Source organism: Vigna radiata, chromosome 1 (assembly GCF_000741045.1).
Source record: "Vigna radiata var. radiata cultivar VC1973A chromosome 1, Vradiata_ver6, whole genome shotgun sequence".
Lineage (NCBI taxonomy): Eukaryota > Viridiplantae > Streptophyta > Magnoliopsida > Fabales > Fabaceae > Vigna > Vigna radiata.
Genome location: NC_028351.1, coordinates 9,214,836 through 9,221,735, shown reverse-complemented (window position 1 = coordinate 9,221,735; position 6,900 = coordinate 9,214,836). Strand labels below are relative to the sequence as shown.

The following is a 6,900-nucleotide window of genomic DNA, read 5'->3' as shown; positions in this document are numbered from 1 at the left end:
GCAGTACCTTTAATTAAATACGCGAATAAAGATGTGGTTTGCAAAATGTTTAACCATCCCAAGAACAACTAAATAAAGAAACAAAAATATTTTTTAGTTTTTTGGGCCCGACAAGGATTGACCTTGCTCCTACGTAATACTGAGAATACAGGGTTACGTAGTTCTTTTAGAAAGATTGATTGTTTGAAGATGTTTTTAGTTTTTTGAAGATTTTGTATTTTTTTGTATTTGTATATAGAAAGAGAAAAGGTTTTTAGCACAAGGCCTACGCGAGCGGTCGCACGTGTGCTTGAACTCTTTCAAAATATTTTTATTTGATTTTTTAATTTGTAAAAGAAAAGGGAAAAGGTTTTCAGCACAAGGCCTACGCGAGCGGTCGCACGTGTGCTTAAATCTTTTCAAAATATTTTTATTTGATTTTTTTTTAATTTGTAAAAGAAAAGAGAAAATATTTTTTATTGATTTTTAATTTTTATAAAAAGAAAAGGAAAAGATTTTTAGCACAAGGCCTACGCGAACGGTCGCACGTGTGCTTAAATCTTTTCACAATATTTTTATTTGATTTTTAAATTTTGTAAAAGAAAAGGAAAAGATTTTCAGCACAAGGTCTACGCGAGCGGTCGCATGTGTGCTTAAATCTTTTCAAAATATTTTTTATTGATTTTTAACTTTTATGATTTTTTATATTTTTATTTTTATTAGCAAAGGGATATGACAACACACAATAACAAAACAATGCCAAAGCTAAAGAAATAAAAAAACAAAGACAATAAAAAAACCACAGTCCAAGCCCAATAAGAATAGGGGAGTGCAGAAATAATAAACCAGGGGTGCTGAGCACAAATAAGGCCTTTCTGATTTGAGCCCAAGTCCTTCCTTTCCAAATTTTAATCTGTCAGGGGTGCAAGGTTGAAAATGGGGTGCAGTGCGAAATAACCCGTCCAGGCCCAACCTTCTTTTTTCTTCTTTTTTGTTTGCAGCAATGGAATGGGAGTGTGAATAGGAAATAAAGGTGGCGGGCAGAGAGAATGTGGCCCAGATCAGGCCCAAAGCTTCTTTTTTAGATAGGGAGTGGGGTGAGAATAACGTTGCGTGTGGTGCCAGAAAGAAAAGGCGGCCCAGGCCCAAAGCCACTTAACCCTAACAGAAGCTGATAGGGGTTTCTCCAATTCCATTCATTATGCCAAACACCAAGACCTAGGGTCATCTTCTCTGAACGAAAGAAGCTAGAGATCTGCCTCCACTGCTCACGGTCTCGTTTCAGCTTCCGGCCACCACAAACCGAGGTCCACGGCGCCGCCGACAGCGACCCTCCTCCCCTTTTCCGCAGCGGCCAATGGTTGGGGCTTTCTTCCTTTGGGCACCGCCGGTCACCTCTTCGAACCCAGTCACCGCGCCACCATCTCCTTCCGTCTCGGCGTCGCCTGTGACACCATGCTTCACCAGAGCTATCGCCGGCCTCGGCGTCACTGCTTTCTTTCATCAAAACCTCCCCTGTACCAAGAATCAGATATCCTTCTCGCGTAAGGGTTTGAAGTCGTTGTGACGCCTCCATTTTCTTCACCGTCGCGACCCCATGCTCATCGCACAACAGCCTTGGCCGTAGAAGCCTAACGTCGTTGCGCTATCAATGGCGGGGATGTCCTGCTTCTACACCTCCGTCGATGCGCCTGCCATTGATCTGGGTTCGCCACAACTTTCTCCGATCAGACTTACCTCTGCTGCGTCCCCGAGAGCCACCACAAGTCTTCTTGTGCGACCTGCCTCAGATTTGTCTAGAAATTCATCAGGACCTCTGTGTGGATATTGTTGTCGCCCTTCATTTTAATTTAGAACTTAGAACTTGCCCTCGACGATTGTTTTCATACTCTCTGATATCTATATTCTGTTTTGAATGTTGAGAGGGGTTGACGGAATAGTGATAGGAAAGGTGACGGAGGTAGTGAATGAGTTTCTCTATTTGTCTTTGTTTGGTGTTTCGGTGATGGAGGGGGTTAGTCTGCAATGGATGATGATGATAAATGTCACGGATGAAGGGAATGAATGGTTTTTTTGTTTTCCAGGTAATGAACCAGATGAAGATGATGAGCGATGACGGCAATGAATGGTAAGGAGAATGCAGGCTGGGGGAATGATGGAGAGAAAAGGAATATCTGTGTTCTTGTGGTTGGGCTTGCTCGGTAGTGTTGTTTTTTTTGAGTAAGGGAGATGGAAAGATGATGTAGTGGTTCAGTGGTGGTGTTCGAGTGTGTGTGGATGAACTCAGTGGGTGAAGGATTCTGATGTGTGAATTGAGATGGCTCTATGCGTTCAAGTATTACGGTGTGTACGAGAGAGAACCTTTGGTTCTCGTAGTTGGGTGTGATGGTGAAGATGGAAGGGATGAAAGGCGAGAAAGATGACTCTGTTGGAGGAAAATGAATTCTGTTCTGTTTGATTTTTGGTGTATCTCTTTGGTGTTGATGGAGATGAGGGATTAGAATGGGTGTGATATGTGTGGGTTTCTGTTATCAGCCGTAGGTGGTGATGGAGGAAAATTGATTTAAAGGGGGGTCATCAACGGAGAAAAATGGTTCGGATGCGATAATGAGGATGGATGCTAAAATATGGTGGAATTCCAATTGAAAAAGGAAAATGCAGTTTTTGAGTAGTGGTAAATGGTGTGTGCGTTTTGGTGCCCTCAAAACGGTTACCCTCTCTGAATTTGTTTTTTTGTTCAATCCATACACCCTGACACTTTTTCATTCATTTTTCTTTTTTTCTTTTTTTCTTTTTTTATTTCTTTTTTTTCTTTTCTTTTTTTTCTTTTCGTTTTCTTTTTTTCTTTTTTTCATTTTGCTTTTCTCCTTTTTTTTTTCTTCTTTCTTTCTTCTTTTTTTTTTCAAAATAATAAAATCAAATGAAAACTAAAATTAAATCCAAATAATAAAATAAAATAAAAACTAAATCAAATAGTAAAATAACCATAAAATGAAAATAAAACAAAGGTAAAAATCAAGTTCTATTATTTAATCGCCCGGACGAAATTGGGTGTTGACAGGACTGTAAAGGAATCAAATTTTATATAAACATGAAATTAGAAGAGTAAAGTGTAAAGTAGAGTGGAGCACCAAACCATAATTAGCGTGCTTCAGTTTTGGTCTATGCAAATTGTAGTCAACACAATAATACTCAACTTATGTTCATCTTATAAAGATAATACACTATAAAATCACATAATTAACTGTTTCGGTTATGAGACCCGAGACCGAAGACACTCCAAGTTCTCCTTCACTCTGACGCTCTTCTCACGCCTACTAGAAATCTCTTCCTCGATGCCGAATGGTTGTGACCTGTAGGGAAACACTCTGATACAGTCATCTAAAATATGGCTGAAAATTTAAAACTTAAATACAAGTATAAGGGTTCTCCAAAATACACAATAGAATGAAGGTCTAGGAATATGATAATTACATGAAGTCTTTGAAATAAAGAGCTAACTAATATGGACCTAGTGGGAGTCCTAAGTACTAGGAGTTGGGTCTTCTGCAGTCTCCAAGGCTTACTCCAGAGGCACATCATCACCTACTGCTCACATCCAAAGGATTGGATGATCATCGCAAGGGAAAAGCAAACACATACAACACAAACAATGCAAGGGTAAGCTAGGTATAAAAAGCATATTATCAATCAAGTATTTCAAGCATGTAATGACAATAATACAACACAAACTGTAATTGAATGCATTTTATTGATACTAATGACAGACCATGTGATTTGACCGTCCGGACTAGTATGAAATGTCGAGTTCCAGGGGTTTGTGCACTTGTGGTGGCCCTACTGCTTTGCAAAGCCATTGCCGAGGGGTTTCACCCGACCACACACAAGTGTAAGTCCAACCAAACTCATCTTGGCCCATAAATGGAGACACCCAAGACTAGGACCTCCTGCTATTCTCACCACATGACTCATCACTCTCTAATTGAGCATGGATGGTCATTAGAATGTTCAGGTAAACCCCATCCTGAACTCCGGCCATTCATACGGTCAATCACGACAAACTACAATGGCACCACCATGTAACCTCCCTTGAAGATCATGGAATTATGTCCAATAACCATACTTTTACTTTGAAACTTAACTCAACACATGAACCACCAAATACCATGACATTATCTCACTGAATCAATATAAAACCATGTACATGTAACCCTTCAACTTTACTTTACATACAAACATATATATAACATTAATTTCACTTCAAAAAAAACCATAAACGATCCAAAATCCAATGAAACTCATACTTAGACAAGGAAAATGACTTTGAAACCATCACCAACAGTTCCGGAAGGGTCTAAAACCCCCAGAACGACCTAAAGAACATCCAAAACGGACATCCGGAACCCCCCAAACTATCAAAAACAAAAGCAACAATAGAAAAGGGCGCCCAACGCCCTTTAAGGGCGCCCGGGCACCATATTTCTGGCAAACGTCGAATCAAAGGCCGCCCAGCGCCCTTTTGGGGCGCCCAGGCGTGGATTCTGTAGAATTTTCTGCAAATTGGAAGAACTCACACCCCTAAGTTTCGTTTTAGGCCTTTTGGTGAATTTTGGACACCCCTAACTCGAAGTATAGGTTGAATCTAACTTGTTTGAAGACTCACACACTATCCTAACTCAAAACTCTAAAAGATATGCAGAGAATTATGATCAAAACTCTATATTGGTTCACTTAGGAACTTGGATTCACATTCACTGTTTAGAGACTCTTTCATACACTTTTTATGCTTCTAATAAGTCATAAATGACTTACCTAAGTGACTGCAATAGCCTAAACCTAAGTCTAACCTATAATTCTCAAATTCACTACTCAAGTTCCCTAATTTGACTCAAACGCTGAAATTTGACTTAGCCATTTACTCACAATCTGCAGAAAATTGAATCCTCACTCTTAAACAATAAAATTCACATCATATACATAGTCATACAATTCACAATTGCTCACTTATCAGTTCATATCAAACACAAGCCATAACACATCAATTTCAGCATATGTTCTTTTACATCCAGTTCAAAAGTAAAGCAATTCTTCACCCAATTTATACATGCATCAAATTGTAATAATTCTAACTAAAGATCAAACAAGGATGCAGATATTGTTCAAACAAGAATTTAGAACCTAGCTTCCCTTACCTGGATTTTGTACAGAACAGTTTCAAGCTTGCTACTCAGGTTTCTCAACTTTGCAGAATTTTGCCCCCAACCCTAAGGATCACAAATTGGTGATCAAAACAGTTTTGAAAGTTNGAATTTAGTTAGAAATTGAAGAGAAAACTGTAAAGGATACATGCAATTGGTAATTTGCATGCTCCTAGACTTGAGCTATTGAAGAAAAGAGGGGAATGACTTACCTCTTCCAGAATCAGTGTGAATTGACGCAACTCTGGAATCCTTGCTCCTAAACAACCTAGGCTACTATAGAATGGAAAAGTGAGTGGGTCAGTGGAGGAATTTGGGAAAGTTTGCAAAGAGAGGAGGAAGAAACATGAGAAGAAGGTTGGCTGTTTTAGAAAGTGGTAAGTATAAAAAAATTCAGACTTTTATGAAAACCATTGTAATCTTGTTTTTGAATTTTCTAATTAATTTTATTCTGAAGACAAGTGTCCCCTTCTCATTAGCTGACCAAATTTCAGTCTTTACAGTTTTCATTAAACTTTGACAACCTTTAAATAAGTGCAAATAGTTTTGGACTAAATACAAATTAAAAACAAAATATAACTAACTCAAAATAAAAACAACTACTTAATCTATCTCTGTCTTAAATCAACAAAATAAAATAATATTGCACCTAAATAAATGGAAAATCAATACTATCTATCCCTATTTCATCTCTATCAAAATCAAACTAAATATTACTAGACTCAAACTAATAAAATAAGATTTGTTTCGGTGGAATTGGTCTGAGGGTTGGTCATCCTTCATTACTCTGCTCTCTTTCTATCGTTTAATCCTTTCTGAGAACGTAATCCTCCGATGGGTGGTGGACCTGTCAAAGACGCTCCGACGCTCAAGTTATATATGTTTTATAAAGAGGTCTATATTTTATTTAGGATTGTCGCAACCGGGATCGCGACGGGACGGCGAACCGAAAAACAAACGAGTTTTAGAAAATATTTTGGGAGTCGTCACCATAGTTTATTATGGAAAAACTATGAAAAAAACCCTAAAAAAAACATGGTCTACGAAAAAGAGATTTTTAAGTTCGGGAATCGGTTACGCGTAAGGAAGGTGTTAGCACCCTACCGCGCCTGCCCAAAGGCAGTACCTTTAATTAAATGTATAAATTTAATGTGGTTTTCTTTTAAAATATTTAATTTTCCCCAAAACAAAAATAAAATAGAATAAAATATTANGAAACAAAAAATATTTTTTGTTTTACGAACCCGACAAGATTGACCTCGGTCCTACGTATATCCATTAATGGACAATCAGGAATCACGTAGTTCTTTATCTAGAAAAAGAGGTTTGTGAGTTTGTTTACCAATTATTAAAGATTGTTTGACATTTTTCAAAAAAAGTGAAAAGGTTTAGTTTAACAAAATTGAGCTTTTGGTTTTAAATATTTTGTATATTTTTCGTGTTAAAAATATGGTGGAAAAAGAAGAAAAGGAACTGGCCATAGGTCGACGCGTACTTATATTTAAAAAATCATGATTTTAAGAAAACATTGTCTGTGTGTAAAAGAAATCTTTGGAAGAAAACTTTAAAGTATAATAAAANGAGAAGAATAGGAGTGTAGACATACCTTTTTAGCTTCTGGAATTCCCTTAGTGCTTTCTCAGTGATTGTTGTTCACAAAACCTTTATGTGTGAGAACATATTTTTTCTCTATACTCTCTCCTTCAATCTCTAATATCTCTAA

General features: G+C 37.6%; 1 long non-coding RNA gene across 1 annotated transcript; it reads left to right on the top strand.

Annotated features, from left to right (window-relative positions):
- Positions 1–686: 686 nt before the first annotated feature.
- Positions 687–2,748, top strand: LOC111242086. Its single transcript, XR_002668879.1, has 2 exons — positions 687–1,753; positions 2,064–2,748. It is a non-coding gene; the product is annotated as an uncharacterized LOC111242086 (long non-coding RNA).
- Positions 2,749–6,900: the final 4,152 nt, after the last annotated feature.